Below are 18,383 nucleotides of genomic sequence, written 5' to 3'. Positions count from 1 at the left end.
CCCCAGATTATGCTGTCCCCTAGCTTGTATCAAATACAAACACTGAACATCCCAAACAGTTTTGGGTGTCAACAACATTCCCTGGGGGCCACAGATACACATATTTGGACAAATAGAAACCTAATAAATAATTGGGCCTATTGAAGCCAGGCAGGGTTAGGTAGTCAGCAGGTAGAGACCCTGGCCATTAAGTGGGCTAATGATGGGTAACAGATTCAGGTCATGGAGAACACACTGCCAGCATCTTAAGTTCTTCTGTCCAACAACATCTGGAAGTCCCCAATTTAGCTGTGTCCCTGGGACCCGCCTCCCTTTTGTGGTCCTAGAAATTGAACTCAGAGACATTCTACCTCTGAGCTACACTTACAGCCCTATTTTATATTTTATTTGGAAACAGGATCTTGCTAAATTGTTGAGGCTGGCTTTGAACCCACAATCCTTCTGTCTCAGCCTCCCAAGTACTGGGACTCCAGGCATGCACCACCACGCCTGGCTAAGGCCTGCCCCTTTAACTTAGCTCCCCGCTGAGGCTGGAGGAGACAAAGAGGGGTGTGTGTGGAGCTCCTGGTGCCAAATGAACCAAGGAGATTGATGTTCATCACCTAGGTTTCCTATCAGATGTGACCTACTCAAGGAAACGTGTTTCCTTTCTGTCTTATTTCCCTGTAGGGTCACTCTCCATCAAATTTCTGTTTTGTTTTCTTTCTAAAAGTTATCACTATTAGTAACTGCTTCTTTTTTTTTTTTTTTTTTTTTCGGTACTGAGAATGGAACCCAGGGGCATTCTACCTCCGAGCTAGACCTCCAGCCCTATTTTTTAATTATTTACTTTGAAACTAGGGTCTCATTGAGTTGCAAAGGGCCTCACTAAGTAGTAGCTGAGGCTGTCCTCGTACCGCGATCCTCCCGTCTCAGCCTCCCAAATGCTGGGATTACAAGCCTGCACCACCATGAGGGCCGGCTTCATTTATTTTTTATTTGAGGTGTGTGTGTGTGTGTGTGTGTGTGTGTGTGTGTGTTACTCAGGATTGAACCCAGGGGCATTGTACCTCTGAGCTACACCCCCAGTTCTATTTTATTTTTTGTTTTGAAACAGGGTCTAACTAAGTTGCAGGGGGCATTGCTAAGTTGCTGAGGCTGGCCACAAACCTGTGGCTCTTCCTGTCTCAGACTTCCAAGTTCTGAGATTACAGGCATGTGCCACCATACCCACCTTTATTTATTATTTATTGCTCACACACACACACACACACTGAAGTGTACAGCAGGTATTTTATCTATCTTGTCTGCTGCACCTAGAGCAGTCTCACACATAATGGCTTTCAATAAATACTTGTTGAGCTGGGCGTGGTGGCACACACTTGAAATTCCAGTTCTTGAGAGGCTGAGACAGGAGGACTGTAGGTTCATAGCCAGCCTCAGTTACTTAGTGAGGGTCTCTGTAATTTAGTGAGAACCTGTTTCAAAATAAATGATAAAATAAGGCTTGGGGGTATAACCCCCAGTACCACACACAAAAAAATAAAGAATGAAAAATAGGGCTAGGGTTATAGCTCAGAGGTACAGTGCCTCTGGGTTCAATTCCTAGTACCAAAAAATAAGTAAGTAAGTAAGTAAGTAAATAATAAATAAATAAATATATAAATAAATACTTGTTGGAGGAGCTCATATAAGAAAGTTGGCTGGAGCTGAGCACGATAATTCCAGTACTTGGGAGGCTGAGGCAGGAGAATCAAGTGTTTGAGATCAGCTTCAGCAATTTAATGAGAGTCTCAGCAACTTGGCAAAACAAAAATAAAAAATAAAAATGGGTGGGGGTGTAGCTCGGAGGTAGAATGCCCCTGAGTTCAATCCCCAGTACCAAAAATTAACAAAAGAAGAGAGGAGAGGTGTGTGTGAGAGAGATGAAGAAGAAAAAGAAGTAGAAGAAGAAAGGAGGAGGAGGAGGAGGAGGAGGAGGAGGAGGAGGAGGAGGAGAGGAGGAGGAGGAGGAGGAGGAGGAGGAGGAGGAGGAGGAGGGAGGGCTTAGCAAGGAGCTGTGTTTTTCCTGAAGGCCACACGAGGGCGCTGCTCTCCAGGGTTCCTTGGAGTGGCTCCCTTAGGCCAAGTGACTTTCCCCACCAGGGCTCCAAGGTAGACACATGCAGGGAGGGGTTCTTTTTTTTTTTTTTTTTTTTTTTTTCCAAGGAGGGGTTCTTGATCTTCTGCCTTGTTTGTCCCACCGTGTATTGGTTTGGAGAAATGGAGTGTGTGGGGGGCGGAGGCACAGCAGATGAGGAATGGAGGAGCAATCAGGCTCATCTGAATGTGAGTCAAAACCCCTACTGGATAGCAGGAATTCATCACCTGAGAAAATGGGACCCAGGTGTCCCTCTCCTCCAACCTCAGGCCTTGTCCAAGGAGGTCCCAGGGCAGCAATTAGAGGAGCAAGTCATTATTACTAGTTGGGGAGGGGTGCTGAGTGTGAGGGGAGAGAGATTGTTTCCGTCCCAGGAGGAACAGAAACTGGCCTAAGGCCTGAAAGAGCCACTGGGAACCCCTGTGACCACTCCCTTCAAGAATGTGTGTCCCAGCTGGGCCCGTAATCCCAGTACTTGGGAGCCTGAGACAGGAGGATCACAGGTACTAGGCCAGCCTCAGCAACTTAGTGAGGCCCTGTTTCAAAATAAAACATAAAATAGGGCTGGGGGTATAGCTCAGAGGTAGAATGCTCCTGGGTTCAATCCCAAGTAATATACACATACACACACAAACACACACACACACATAGTGAGGCTTTCATTAAACCAGTGAGATCCTGTTTCAAAATAAAAATTAAAAAGAAGTTGAGGTATAGCTCAGAGGCAGAATGCGCTGGGTTCAACACACACACACACACACACACACACACGAATGTGTGCTCCAACCTCAGGGGCAAGTGGCTGCAGGAGGCCTGAGGGGGGTGAATACTCCCCACATACACACACCCTCCCTTCCTAACCCAAACTCTTTCCAAAGTTTGGACAGTCTCCCCTTGCCCTCTCAGTGGCCCTGATTACCCTGGTTTCAGGGTTATGTGTAGTTGCAAGGCCTCCAGGCCTCCGCCCTTCCTAGACCCCACTTCCACCCTAGGCCTTGGCCTGAGCTGGGCAGGTCGGTGAGGATCTATGTAGAAACCTCAGGTCTGCCTGTGGGCACAGTGGTCTTCCAGACCCAGGAAAGATGTGCTGTGTGGGTGGGCAGCCCTGGAGGTGGGCACTGGAGTTCAGAGACTGGGTCCCCACCCTGGCTCTGTCAGACTTATTGAGTGTCCTTGAGGAAGGACCTTCTCTCTGAGGCCCAGTTAACCTGCATTTACACGGAGAGAGTGGGTAGATGATTTCCAGGGCTCAAACCATATTTTTATGCAACGCACTGAGCAGGGCCCTATGTGGAGGGAGTCCCCTCAAAACCAGGGTGCCTGGGTGTGAATCCTGGTGTGGTCATTTTCTAAGAAGTGGAGAGAGTTATCTCTTTCTGTTTTTTCTTTCTTTTTCTTTTATTTATGTGTGTGTGTGTGTGTGTGTGTGTGTGTGTGTGTGTGTGTGTGTGTGTGTGTTTTGCTAGGGACTGAACCCAGAGGCAATCTACCCTGAACTACATCCCCAGACCTATCTTTTCTTTTCTTTTCTTTTCTCTTCTCTTCTTTTCTTTCTTTTCTTCCTTCCTTCCTTCCTCTCTCCCTCCCTCCCTCTCTCTCTCTTTATTTCTTTTTGCATACTGGGGATGGAACTCAGGGGCATTCTGCCTCCGAGCTATTCCTCCAGCCCTATTTTTTATTTATTTTGAAACAGGCTCTCACTACATTGCAAAGGGCCTCACTAAGTAACTGAAACTGGCTGTGAACCTGTGATTCTCCTGTCTCAGCCTCCCAAGTACTGGAATTACAAGCTTGCACTACCATGCCCGGCTTATTATTATTACTGTTGTTGTTGTTGTTGTTGTTGTTGTTGTTGTTGTTGTTGTTAATTTGGAAATAGGGTCTCACCAAATTGCTAAGAGCCTCACTAAGTTGCTGAGGCTGGCCACAAACTTGCACTCCTGTCTCAGCTTCCCATATACGAGATTACAGATGTGTACCACCACGGCCAGCTAGATTTATCTCTTTTGAACCTGAGTTTTCTTATGAGCAAGAGGAAAGTAAACATAAAAGTACCCATGGAATGAGGCATAGTGGTGCATCCCAGTACTTGAACAGGAGGATTGCAGGTTCAAGGTCAGCCTTAGCAACTTAATGAGACCCTGTTTCAAAACTAAAAAATAGAGCCAGGTGTGGTGCCGCACACTTGTAATCCCAGTATTGGGAGGCTGAGACAGGAGGATCACAAGTTCGTGGCCAGCCTTAGCTACCTAATGAGGCCCTCTGCAACTTAGTGAGACCCTGTTTCAAAATAAAGAATAAAAAATAGGGCTGGGTGTGTAGCTCAGAGGTAGATGCCCCTGAGTTTCATTCCCAGCACCTAAAATTTAAAAATAAAAATAAAATAGGGTTGTGGGAGCTGGGCATGGTGGCACATGCTTACAATCTCAGTACTTGGGAGTCTGAGACAGAAGGATTTCAGGTTTGTGACCAGTGTTATCTACTTAGTGAGGCCCTCTGCAACTTAGTGAGACCCTGTTTCAAAATAAAGAATAAAAAAATAAGGCTGAAGCCGGGCGTGGTGGTGCATGCTTGTATTCCCCGCGCTTGGGAGGCTGAGACAGGAGGATCGCGCAGTTTCAAAGCCCGCCTGAACTGGCTTAAGAGACCCTGTTTCCAAACAAAATATATAAAATAGGTCTGGGAGTGTAGTAGCCTGGAGGTAGAAGGCCCCTGGGTTCCATTCCCCAGTAGCACCAAAAAAAAAAAAAAAAAAAAAAAGAGGCTAAGGATGTAGCTCGAAGATAGAATGCTCCTGGGTTCAATCCCCAGTACCATTAAAAAAAAAAAAAAAAAAGAAGCCGGGTGTGGTGGCGCACGCTTGTAATCCCCGCGCTTGGGAGGCAGAGACAGGAGGATCGTGCAGGTTCGAAGCCAGCCACGCACACTGGCTTAGGAGACCCTGTTTCCAAATAAAAATGTAAAAAAATAGGTCTGGGAATGTAGCCTGGAGGTAGAAGGGCTTCCAGGAATCCCAGTACCACCAAAAAAAAAAAAAAAAAAAAGCTGGGCATGGTGGCGCACGCTTGTAATCCCCCACGCTTGGGAGGCGGAGACAGAAGGATGGCGCAGGTTCGAAGCCAGAGACCCTGTTTCCAAAAATAAAAAAGTATAAAATAGGTCTGGGAAGGTAGCCCAGAGGTAGAAGGGCTTCCAGGAACCCCAGTACCACCAAATAATAATAATAATAATAATAATAATAATAATAATAATAATAATAAAAATAAATAGGATTGAGGGTGTAGCTTGAAGGTAGAAAGCTCCTGAGATAAATCCCGAGTGCCCCCCGCCACAAAGGCCGGGTATGTGGTGTAAGTTTGTAATCTCAGTACATGGGAGACTGAGACAGGAGGATCACAGGTTAGAGGACAGCCTCAGCAAGTAGTGAGACTCTCATCAACCTAGCAAGATCCTATTTCAAATTAAAAATTAAAAATTAAACAATTTTTTGGTACTCACCAAAAAAATAAAATAGGGCTGAGGGTGTTGCTCAGAGCCCCTGGGTTCAATCCTCAGTACCGTGGAAAAAAAAAAAAGTGCCCATGGACTGGATTGGTGAACACTTGCCTAGCATGTGCTGAGCCCTGGGCTGAAACCGAAGCACTGAAATAATAATAAAGTCTCCACGGTGCAGGCTTTATTACATCAAACAACGCATGCATAAGAGGCTTAGTACTCAGTAAACACACAAAAGGGAGGCTCTCATTAGTCCATGAGAGAGTCACCCTGGAACATGGAGGGGAGGCGCTCCTAGGTACTGAAAGGCTAATTATGTTCAGCCACTGTCACTGGCACATTCTCTCATGAAACCCTTTTTTTGGTGTATTGAACCCAGGAGCAATCTACTTTTGAGCTACATCTCCAGACCTATTTAAGTTTTTGTTTTGAAATAGGGTCTTACTAATTTGATGGAAGTCTCACATTTACTGAGGCTGTCCTTGAACCTCCGGTCCTCCTGTCTCAGCCTCCCAAGTACTGGAATTACAGCATGTGCCAGCACACCTGGCTTTATGTAACCCTTTAAAACAAGTTTTTTGTTTTTGTTTTTGCGGTGCTGGAGGTGGAACCCAGGGAATTCTACCTTTGAGCTACACCCCCTGCCCTATTTTTTATTCTTTTTATTTTGAAATAGAGTCTCACTGAGTTGCAAAGAGCCTCACTGAGTAGCTGAGGCTGTCCTCGAACCGCGATCCTCCTGTCTCAGCCTCCCAAATGCTGGGATTACAAGCGTGCGCCACATGCCCGGCTAAAACAAGTTTTTTTTAAAGTTATTTTATTTATTTATTTATTTATTTATTTATTTATTTATTTATTTTTGGTGGTACTGGGGGTGGAACCCAGGGGCTTTCTACCTCTGGGCTATACTCCCAGACCTATTTTATACTTTCTTTGGAAACAGGGTCTCACTAAGTTGCTGAGAGCCTCACTAAGTAGCTGAGGCTGGCTTCGAACCTGTGCGATCCTCCTGTCTCAGCCTCCCAAGCGCGGGGATTACAAGCGTGCGCCACCACGCTTGGCTCTAAAACAAGTTTTTGAGAAACTTTTTTGGGTGGTGATATTACAGGGAATTGAACCAAGGGACAGTCTATCTCCAAGTTATACTCTCATCCCTTGTTATTTTTTATTTTGAAACAAGGTCAGTTGGGCCTGTGGCACATGTCTATAATCCCAGCACTTGAGAGGCTGAGACAGGAAAACCGCAGGTTCTAGGCCAGCCTCAGCAACCTAGTGAGATGCAGTTTCAAAACAAAAAATAAAAAGGGCTGGGGGTATAGCTTGGAGGTACAATGTCCCTGAGCCCAATCCCCAGTACCCAAAATAAATAAATAAATAATAAAAAGGAATGGGGTTATAGCTTGGAGGTACAACACCCCTGAGTCCAATCCCAGTACGACTCACACACACACACACACACACACACAAAATGGAGCCAAGCGTGGTGGCATACACCTATAATCTCAGTACTTGGCAGGCTGAAACAGGAGGATCGCCAAGTTCGAGGATATACTCAGCGACTTAGGGAGACGCTAAGCAATTTAGCGAGACTTCTTGTTTCAAATTTTTTAAAAAGAGGATGGGAGTGAGCGCAGAGTTAGAATGACTCTGGGTTCAATCCCCAGTACCAACAAATTAGAATTCAAAATTTAAAAATATGGAATGTGGAGCAATTTTGTGGTGAGGGGGTACTGGGGACTGAATTCAGGGGTGTTTTACAATTTAGCTACTTTCCCAGTCCTTTTTATTTTTATTTTTTTAATTTTTTAATTTTTGCTGGGCGTGGTGGCGCAGGCTTGAAATCCCCGCTCTTGGGAGGCTGAGACAGGAGGATCGCGCGGGTTCAAAGCCAGCCTCGGATACTTAGTGAGGCTCTCAGCAACTTAATGAGACCCTGTTTTCAAATAAAGTATAAAATAGGTCTGGGAGTAGAGCCTGGAGGTAGAAAATCCCCTGGGTTCCACCCCCAGTACCATAAAAAAATAAAATAAAATAAATGTTTAAAATTTTTAAATTGTTTTTTATAATACTGGGGATTGAACCCAGAAGCATTCTACCACTGAGCTACACCCCCAGCCCTATTTTATGTCCTTTATGGTGGAACAGGGTCTCACTAAGTTGCAGAGGACCTCACTAAGGTTTGTGCTGGCCACAAACACCTGTGATACTCTTGTCTCAGTCTCCCAAGTACTGGGATTTTTTTTTTTTTTTTTTTTGTGGTATTTGGGGTGGAACCAAGAGGCTTTCTACCTCCGGGCTATACTCCCAGACCTTTTTTAAAATATTTTATTTGGAAACAGGGTCTCACTAGATTGCTGAAAGCCTCACTAAGTAGCTGAGGCTGGCTTCGAACCCGTGCGATCCTCCTGTCTCAGCCTCCCAAGCATGGGGATTACAAGCGTGCACCACCACGCCCGGCTCCAAGTACTGGGATTACAAGGGTACACCACTACACCCGGCTCTTAGTTGTTTTTTTGTTTTTGTTTTTTTTATCTTGAGACAAGATAAGTTTCCCAGGCTGGTCTGGAATCTGTGGTACTCTTGTTTTAGCCACTGAGGTCATAGAATTATAGGCGTGGGCCACTGCACCTCATGCCAGTTCTTTTTACACCCCCCAGGCCCTATTTTTTCATTCTTTAATTTGAAACAGGGTCTTACTGAGTTGCAAAGGGCATCACTAAGTCGCTGAGGCTGTCTGCGAACCGTGATCCTCCTGTCTCAGCCTCTCAAATGCTGGGATTACAAGTGTGCACCACCACGCCCAGCTTCTTTTTGGTTCTGGGAGTTGAACTCAGTGGCATTGTACCTCTGATCTACATCCCCAACCCAATTTTCTTTCTATTTTATTTTTATGGTACTCGGGATGTAACCCAGGGGCATTCTACCTTTGAGCAACACCCTCAGACCTATTTTTATTTTTTATTTTGAAACAGGGTCCCAGTGAATTGCAAAGGGCCCCATAAGTAGCCGAGGCTGTCTGCAAACCATGATCCTCCTATCTCAGCCTCCCAAATTCTGGGATTACAAGTGTGCACCACCATGCCCGGTTTATTATTTATTTATTTATTTATTTATTTATTTATTTATTTTTGTGATACTAGGGTTCCTGGAAGCCCTTTTACCTCCGGGCTACACTCCCAGACCTATTTTTTTTTAAAATTTGGAAACAGTATCTCACTAAATTGCTGAGTGCCATGATAAATTTCTGAGGCTGGCCTCCAACCTGATTCTCCTATCTCAGCCTCTGAAGTATTGAGATTACAGGTGGTTACCACCACACCCAACTTCTAGTAGAAATACTGTGTGTGTGTGTGTGTGTGTGTGTGTGTGTGTGTGTGTGTGTGTGTGTGAACCCTGGGGCATTTTGCCTCTGAGGTATATTACCAGCCCTATTTTATTTCTTATTTTGAAACAAAGTCTCATTAAGTTTAGAGGGCCTCACAAGTTGTTGAGGCTGGCCATGAACCTATGATCCTCCTGTCTCAGCCTCCCAAGTACCGAGATTACTGGGATTACAAGGGTACATCACCACACCCAGCTGGCAAATCTTAACTGTGTGGGCCTGACCACCTTTTCTCCCAAATACTAGAGAATTTCCCAGTAGGTCGATAAAGAAAAACTCTCCCACAGATTCCTAGAATGTCCCCAAGGGGGCAGTGTCTTCTCCTTTGCTAACCCTCCGTTTTACAGAGTATGATGTGATTACATGCAAACGTCAAACAGTGGAAAAATTAACAAGAGTACTGACTTATTTGTACAGAGCTTTATGTTTTGCTAAGCACTTCAAAGATGCTATCTCCTTCAATTGTTTTCAAGAACCCCCCACCCCCAAAGTAGATTGTTCTTCTTCCCACTTTTTGGTAAAGAAGCTGAGTAACAGAAAGATCAGACACTATAGATTATCAGAACTGTCTCAGCAAGTCTGTGTGTGTGTGTGTGTGTGTGTGTGTGTGTGTGTGTGTGTGTGATACTGGGGATTGAACTCAGGATCATTCTACCTGTGAGCTACATCTCAAGCCCTATTTTGTATTTTTATTTTGAAATGGATTGATGAGAGGATGGGATGAGAGTCTTTTTTTTTTTTTTTTTTTTTTTGTGGTACTGGGGTTCCTGGAAGCCCTTCTACCTCCGGACTATACTCCCAGACCTATTTTTTTTTTTTTTTTTTGGTGGTACTGGGGATGGAACCCAGAGGCTTTCTACCTCCGGGCTATACTCCCAGACCTTTTTTATATTTTATTTGGAAACAGGGTCTCACTAAGTTGCTGAAAGCCTCACTAAGTAGCTGAGGCTGGCTTCGAACCTGTGCGGTCCTCCTGTCTCAGCCTTCCAAGTGCGGGGATTACAGGTGTGTGCCACCATGCCTGGCTCTTCCAGACCTATTTTATACTTTTTTATTTTGGGAACAGGGTCTCCTAAACCAGCACAGCTGGCTTCGAACCTGCATGATCCTCCTGTCTCCGCCTCCCAAGCACAGGGATTACAAGCGTGAGCCACCACACCCGGCGATGAGAGTTTTACTACTTTCTGAGGCTGTCCTTGAACCTGCAATCTTCCTGTCTCAGCCTCCAAAGTACTGGAATTCCAGGTGTGCTCCACTACACCCAGCTTTCAGCAAGTTTTTTTTTTTTTTTTTTTTTTGGCGGTACTGGGGTTCCTGGAAACCCTTCTACCTCTGGTGTACACTCCCAGACCTATTTATTTTATATTTTTATTTGGAAACAGGGTCTCTTAAGCCAGCAAGGCTGGCTTCGAACCAGTGTGATCCTCCTGTCTCCGCCTCCCAAGAGCAGGGATTACAAGCGTGCGCCACCAAGCCCGGCATCAGCAAGTTTTTTGACAGAAGCATGACAGAAAAGATTCATGATGGCCATCACTGGCCAGTGCCTGGATATGCCACAACTGTTTCAGTCCTTCCTCCTTTTTGTGGTACTGGGGATTGAACCCAGGGGTTCTTACCACTGAGCTGCACCCCTTTGTGTTTTAATTTATTTAGTGGCAAGGAAGTGCAAGGGGACTCCAAAAGGGATCCCAAGTTCCAATCCAGATGTACCTGCAAAACTGTGTAATCAGCTGCCTTAGATAGGGTAATAAAAGCCAGCCTGTGTCAAAGAACAATGACCCTCATCATGACCTTGCAAGTTTGGGTAGCTCTGGGTTCATGGCCATCTGGTGCTAGAGGTACCCCTAGTGGAGCCTCCCTCCTTTTGCCCTCTCCCCACCCCAGCAGAGTTCTGGGGATACTCACTTCTCCTAGTCAGGGTGGAAGAAGAAGGCAGCTGCATCTTCTCCCCCAGGGAAAATCCCTCTTTTAGAGCTCTGAGCCAGAATCGCTGTCTTGGGATAAAGTTTCCAAAACTCAGTTAGGCATGGTAGCACACTCCCAGTGCTTGGAAGGCTAAGACAGGAAGATTGCAGGTTTGAGGGAAGCCTCAGCAACTTAGCAAGACCCTCATAACTTAAGAAGACCTTGTTTCAACATTAAAAAAAAAAAAGAGCTGGACATGTAGCTCAGAGGTATAGCTCCAACTGAGTTCAATCCCTAAGTACAAAAGAAAAGGAAAAGGCCAAAAGTCATGGCAGACCTATAATCCCAGTACTTGGGAATCTGAGCCAGGAGAATCACAGGTTTAAGCACAAGCTCAGTACGTAGTGAGACTTTCATCAACCTAGTGAGAAGACCCTGTTTCAAAATAAAAATAAAACAACAGGTGTGGCGCACGCTTGTAATCCCCGCACTTGGGAGGCAGAGACAGGAGGATCATGCAGGTGCGAAGCCAGCCGCGCTGGTTTAAGAGACCCTGTTTCCAAGTAAAAATAAAAAATAAAAATAAGTCTGGGAGTGTAACCTGGAGGTAGAAGGGTTTCCAGGAACCCCAGTACCACTAAATTAATTAATTAATTAATTAGTTAATTAATTAAAAATAAAAATGAAACAGGGCTGGGGGTGTAGCTTGGAGGTAGAATACCCATGGGTTCAGTTTCCTGTACCACAATTTAAAAAAAAAAGCCACAGTTGGGCGTGGTGGCACACGTTTGTAATCTCAACTTTTGAGAGGTTGAGACAGAAGGATCAGGGTTTGCAGCCAGCCTCAGCTACTTAGTGAGGCCTTTGGCAACTTAGTGAGACCCTGTTTCAAAATGAAGAATACAAAATAGGGGGTGTAGCTCAGAGGTAGAATGCCCCTGGGTTCCATCCTCAGTACTGAAAAAAAAAATAGATAGATAGATAGATAGATAGATTTATGCTGCATTTGCTCAAAGCTATATAGAAATATTACTCCTATGTACTTTATTCCCTGTCCTGCTTCACTTGTTAGGCACATTGTATCTGTATATGTTAAAAATTTAATACTTAGGCTGGTCAGTTGGCTTGTAATCCCAGTACTTGGGAGGGTGAGACAGAAGGATCACAGGTTCAAAGCTAGCCTCAGCAAATTAGTGAGGCTCTCAGGGACCTAGTGAGACCCTGTTTCCAAGTAATAAATTGGACTAGGGGTATAGCTTGGAGGTAGAATGCCTCTGGGTTCAACCCCTAGTACCAAAAACCTTAATACTTTATTATTGTCATTACCTTTTATAATGTTCAATTTTATTTTTCGGTACTGGGGATGGAACCCAGGGGCATTCTACCTCTGAGCTACACCCCTAGCTCAATTTTTTATTTTTTAGTTTGAAACAGGGTCTCACTGAGTTGCAAAGGGCCTCACTAAGAAGCTGAAGCTGTCCTCAAACTGTGATCCTCCTGTCTCAGCCTCCCAAATGCTGGGATTACAAGCGTGCGCCACCACACCTGGCTATATTATATATATATTTTTTTAACTGAAAAAGTTTTTGTAGCTTTATTTAAGCACACGTGTGAAAGCACGCTCATAGCGTCTACTCATTTTCCTCGCTTCGCAGCCTGGCGTTGGGGTTGGTGACTCCGATGGCCAGCTGGGCTGCTCTTTCCCGATGGCCTTGCGGTTGTTGGAGGAGACGTTGTGGGCTATCTCACACATCAGGAGCACTTCCAGCTCCTTGACGTCGTGGACCAGGAACTTCCGGAGGCCTCGGAGGCATGTGCTTGGTTTCTTGTTGCTCCCGTACCGATGTTGGGCATCAAGATCTGGCTCTTGAATCGTCTCCGCACCCGGTTGTCAGTACCTCTGGGTTTCAGCCAGTTCCGCTTAATTTTGACATATCGGTCCGACTGGTGCCGGATGAACTTCTCGGTCCTCTTTTTCACAATCTTAGGCTTCACGAGAGGTCTGAGGGCGGCCATTGTGCCTTTAAGAAAGAGGGCCAGGTTGGAAAGGAATCTTGGAAGGAGGGATTCCTGCCCAGGGCTTGTCAGGTGTTGCAGAGTATCTTCCAATCACCAGCTACTGCGCAGGCTGGGAATGGAATGGGTGCCTCTGCTAGGCTTGCTCTCCCTTCTGTTTCTGAAGCTGGCAGAATACTAGACACTCTCCAGATGCGATCTCAGGAGGTCTATATGTTTTAAAGAAGCCTAGAAAATAAAGAAAAGCAAGTACAGAATTGTAAAAAAAAAAAAAAAAAAAAAAAAAGTTTCTGGGGGTGTTGCCAACCCATGATCTCATAGATAAGCATGGCCATCTATCTGCTAGCAGGGACCACTTCATCTGAGGATAGCCCATGATAAAACCACATTTTATTAAAATTCCCACTTGAAAAAGAAAAAGAAAAAGGAAGTAAGGAAGAAATGTATTCATAACAACAGCTGTCATTTAGTACCTTCTAAGTGTCAGGCATCATATTCTACTTTATACACGTGATCTGGTTTAATCGTCTCAGGAGCCCTCCAAGAACAACTACTATTACTATCCTTAACTCTTCAGATGAACACACTATAGAAAGAGAAATTGAATAGCATGTTCAAAGTTAGCTTTAAAAAAATTAGAAAAAAAACTGAATCCACAACTGCCTGACTCCTGAGTGTGTGTATGTCACCCACTGCCCTGCTTCCTTTAATTAATCCTCTGTCCTTATCATCACACCCCAGGATGGGTGAAGGGCGGAACCTCAGTAAAGCGATGACTTTACTATCTGTAGAAGCAGAGGGGAGCCTGCTCTCTTCTCATCCCTTTGTTTAGGGAGGTTGAGCTGAAGAGCAAAAGCCTGGGTGAAAGAGAAGGATGCAAAGGGAGGCTGTGATACTCACTAGCTGGCTGACCCTGGCCTGACCTGTACTTCTTTCACGTGTGTGTGTGTAGCCCTGTTTTTGTTTTGTTTTTTAACAAGATATCACTCACTGAATTATAGAGCCTTGCTAGGTTGCGGAGGCTAGTCTCAAACCTACGATCTCAGCTTTCCAGGTACTAGGATTACAGGCATGCACCACCATGCCCAGCTACTTCAGTCCGTACAATGAGGGTGATGATAATCACAGTGTCTAGTCTTATGCTGTTAGAATTAAGCAAGGTAATGCATGTGGAGTTTTGAGCATGTGGGAGGTGTCATCACTCAAGGCTCCTCTGCCTCTGCCTCAGAGGTTTAGGTTTTGTCTAGATGTGGGCATGTTATCCTGGTTAATTATATAGTCCAATGATTCTGAGCCTAGGTGATGTCAGAATTATCTGTCTACTATACAAATTCTTAGGCCTCAGCCCAGGAGATTTTTATTTAGAAGGACAGGAGTAGATGCTAGGCTTTTTTGTCTTTTATACATTTCTAGGTTGTGTGTGTGTGTGTGTGTGTGTGTAACTGAGGATTGAACCCAGGGACATTCTACATCTGAGCAAAACCCTTCAGCTGTAGTTTTTATGGTTTTTTTTTTTTTTTTTCGGTACTGGGGGTTTAACCCAGGGAAATTGTCCCTCCAAGCTATACCTCGAGCTCTATTTTTATTTTTTTGTGGTACTGGGGGTGGAACCCAGGGGCTTTCTTTCTTTCTTTCTTTCTTTCTTTCTTTCTTTCTTTCTTTCTTTCTTTTTTGTGGTACTGGGGATGAAACCCTTCTCGGGCTACACTCCCAGACCTATTTTTTTAATATTTTTTTATTTGGAAACAGGGTCTCTTAAGCCAGCAAGTATGGCTTCGAACCTGTGCGATCCTCCTCTCTCTGCCTCCCAAGTGCAGAGATTACAAGCGTGTGCCACCACGCCCAGCTGGAACCCAGGGGCTTTTCTACCTCCGGGCTATACTCCCAGACCTATTTTATGTTTAATTTGGAAACAGGGTCTCACTAAGTTGCTGAGAGCCTCACTAAGTAGCTGAGGCTGGCTTCGAACTTGTGTGATCCTCCTGTCTCAGCCTCCCAAGCGCTGGGATTACAAGCGTGTGGCACCATGCTCAGCCTCCAGCTCTATTTTTTATTCTTTTTTTTTTTTTTTTTTTTTTTGCGGGTCTGGGGATGGAACCCAGAGGCATTCAACCTCCGAGCTACATCCCCTGCTCAATTTTTTTTCCTTTATTTTGAAACAGGGTCTCATTGAGTTGTGGAGGGCCTAACTAAGTAGCCAAGGCTGTCCGTGAACCGCGATCCTCCGGTCTCAGCCTCCCAAATGCTGGAATTACGAGCGTTATTCTTTCTTTCTTTCTTTCTTTTTTGCATACTGGGGGTGGAACCCAGGGGGGTTCTACCTCCAAGTGACACCCCCAGCCCTATTTTTTATTCTTTATTTTGAAACAGGGTCTCACTGAGTTGCTCAAGGTCTCGATCAGTAGCTGAGGCCTTTGGTGGACCACAATCCTCCTGTCTCAGCCTCCCAAATGCTGGGATTACAAGTGAGCGCCACCACGCCTGGCTTATTCTTTATTTCTTTATTTTTGGTGGTACTGGGGGTGGAACCCAGAGGCTTTCTACTTCCGAGCTATACTCCCAGACCCATTTTATATTATATATTTATACAGGGTTTTTTATATTATATATTTATACCCATTTATACAGGGTCTCACTAAGTTGCTGAGAGCCTCACAAAGTAGCTGAGGCTGGCTTCCAACCTGCGCGATCCTCCTGTCTCAGCCTCCCAAGTGCGGGGATTACAAGCCTGCGCCACCACGCCCGGCTTATTCTTTATTTTGAAACAGAGTCTCACTAAATTGCAGAGGCTGGCCACAAGAACCTGTGATCCTCCTGTGTCAGCTTCCCAAGTACTGGGATTACAAGAGTCGCCACCACACCCCACTCTATTTTATTTTTTACTTGAAAACAGGGTCTTGCTAAATTGCTGAAGGTCTCACTGCAATCCTCCTGTCTAAGCCTCCTAAGTACTGGGATTACAGGCATGTGCCCACCCTTCCCAGGTAATTCTGATGCATAGCCAGGTTTGGAGGAACCAATCTATTAGTGTTAATGTCTCAGCCACAGTGGGGAAGGAACTGTCAGGTTTTTTTTTTTTTTTTTTTTTTTTCCCCAAGTCCCTTCTTTCTTCCTTCCTTCTGTCAGGTAGTGAGATAGAAAAAATAAGACTGGGCAGAAAAAAAAAGGACAGAAAAATCTTTCTGAAAGGAAAGACAGATCCAATCAGCCCTGGTTAGACTTCCAGCCTATCACATTGAAGCTTTAGCTTTCCCACAAAATACAGTCCTGTATCTCGCAGTGAGATGTGGTGCAAAACCCAAAATGAATATATATTAAAAGGGGTGGAAAGCCAGGCGTGGTGGCACATGGACAGTCTCAGCTACTTAGTGAGGCTCTTTGCAACCCAATGAGACCCTGTTTCCAGATAGAGAATAAAAAGTAGCTAGGAGATAGAATACCCCTGGGTTCCATCCCCAGTATTGCAAAAAAAAATAAAAGGGGGGTGGATTCTCTGGGAGTTTAAAAAAGTCTACCATGTGATGGGGGTGCTCTCTCTTTCTCTCTGGATCTTCCTCTCTCTTGCATTCTTATTCCTCCCTTGGGGCCTCTCCCAGACCCTTCTGTGGAATTTACTCAATAAAGTTCGTCATGGCTATCTAGGAATATGTCTGAAATTGTTCCTCTGGCGGACAAAAATCAAGGTTTTACTCAAGGCCCTATAGCATAAGTGGTGCCATGACTTGGATCTATAATTCACGGGTGCCATCCTCCACTTCTCCCCTACCCTCCCACTCCAAGGGCGGTGCTGTGAACCCTGCACCTATTTTTTGTGTCAGGCTGCACGATGTTACTGGCTCAGTCGTGACTTTTGGATTTCTACTGCTAACTTTACCAGCTGCTCAGGATCCAGCGGGTAGAATTGCCAGTGTCTGTGCAACTTTCTGTTGTTTTTAACTTTTGGTGCATTTTTTTTCTTTTTCTTTTTTCTTTTTTTTTTTTTTTTTGCGGGTCTGGGGATGGAACCCAGGGGCATTCGACCTCCGAGCTACACCTCCTGCCCTATTTTTTTTTAGTTGTTAATTTTATTTTTTTATTTTATTTATTTTTAATTGGTGCATTGTAGTCATATATCAATCACATTGGAGTCCAAGACTTGAGAGGGTATACAAGCACACATCATCCAATTAGCCCTCATCCAGTCCCCATCCCATTCCCTCCCCCTCCCTTGATCCCATGCTTGTTTGGTGATTAACTTTGATACATCTATTTATGTACCTCCTGCGTTTTAGAGAGGCTCCATCCTCCCCTATTCCATACCCTCTGATTGGTCACCTTAGTTGCTTCACTATAGGGCCCTTTCTATAGCGTGACCTCTTCCTGTTGCCCCTTTCCTCCTAGTTATTGCTGATTAGGGGAAGCATCTGATTTATATTTTCTGCGATATTTCTCTGTGCATGCCGCGTTGCAAGTACCGATCCCACTCTTGACGGCCCCAGTAGTGGCCTGGCTACACGGTGGACTGATCCAGACCTTGCTGGCTCAAGCAGTGGCCTTGCCTCATGGGAGGCCCCGATTCTGGTCTCGCTGGCCCTGACACTGGCCTAACCCCTCAGCTGGCTCCGAACCCGGCCTCGGAGGCCCTAGTAGCGGCCTTGCCTCACGCCCCTGCCCTATTTTTATTCTTTATTTTGAAACCGGGTCTCACTGAGTTGCAGAGGGCCTCACTAAATCGCTGAGGCTGTCCGCGAACCGCGATCCTCTGGTCTCAGCCTCCCGAATGCTGGGATTACAAGCGTGCGACACCACGCCTGGCTTATCTTTTGGTGCATTTCGATCTCATGAGCAGGCGATATCCGCTTGGCTCCCCTGTTCTCATGTCCACATTCACACTTCTTAGTGGCCCTATTGAACCCCCTCCTTCCACCACCTACTCCACCAGAGCGGAGAGGCAGACGCGGACAATTCCAACTCTTCAGCCGCAGGGTTCCCAAACCAGCGCCTTCCCGGCTGGACGCTAACAAGGTTCGAGGCAGATTCCACTGAGCATGGCCTGGCACCATTTTTAGCATTCGGGCAAGCCGTCCTGAGGGCTCTGGGTACAGGAGATTATATACTTGAGGGAAGGAGGGGACACCCACTCTCTCAAGTCCCAAAGTCTTCTCCTCAGAACACAGTACCTCCGGGGTACCTCCAGATTCTCCTCCGGATGTATTCTAGAAACAAGAAAGAGATTCATGTTCTTTTGTAGCTCAAATTGGCCCCAGTACCAATTAAATAATCAAGAAGCATGGCTCTTAAACGAGAGCCTGATTTTTAACACCATACTCTAGCTATCTCTTTTCTGACACCATGAAAAATATGGACATTGGTTCCATACATCTATGCCTTAGACCTTAAGGGACAGCCTTGACTTCTGCAGATCTGTTTTTCAGATCTGTTCTCTATAGGAGGTGGCAGGCCCAAGGGGGCCAAACTATTAGAATA

General features: G+C 45.4%; 1 pseudogene across 1 annotated transcript; it reads right to left on the bottom strand.

Annotated features, from left to right (window-relative positions):
• Positions 1 to 12,532: 12,532 nt before the first annotated feature.
• Positions 12,533 to 12,917, bottom strand: LOC308279610 (large ribosomal subunit protein eL32-like; annotated as a pseudogene). The gene has a single exon. The product of its transcript is annotated as a large ribosomal subunit protein eL32-like (transcript).
• Between the last annotated feature and the right edge of the window lie 5,466 nt (positions 12,918 to 18,383).

Source organism: Muscardinus avellanarius (genome assembly GCF_963383645.1).
Source record: "Muscardinus avellanarius genome assembly, chromosome: 1".
NCBI lineage: Eukaryota > Metazoa > Chordata > Mammalia > Rodentia > Gliridae > Muscardinus > Muscardinus avellanarius.
This window is presented reverse-complemented; position numbering and strand designations above follow the sequence as displayed.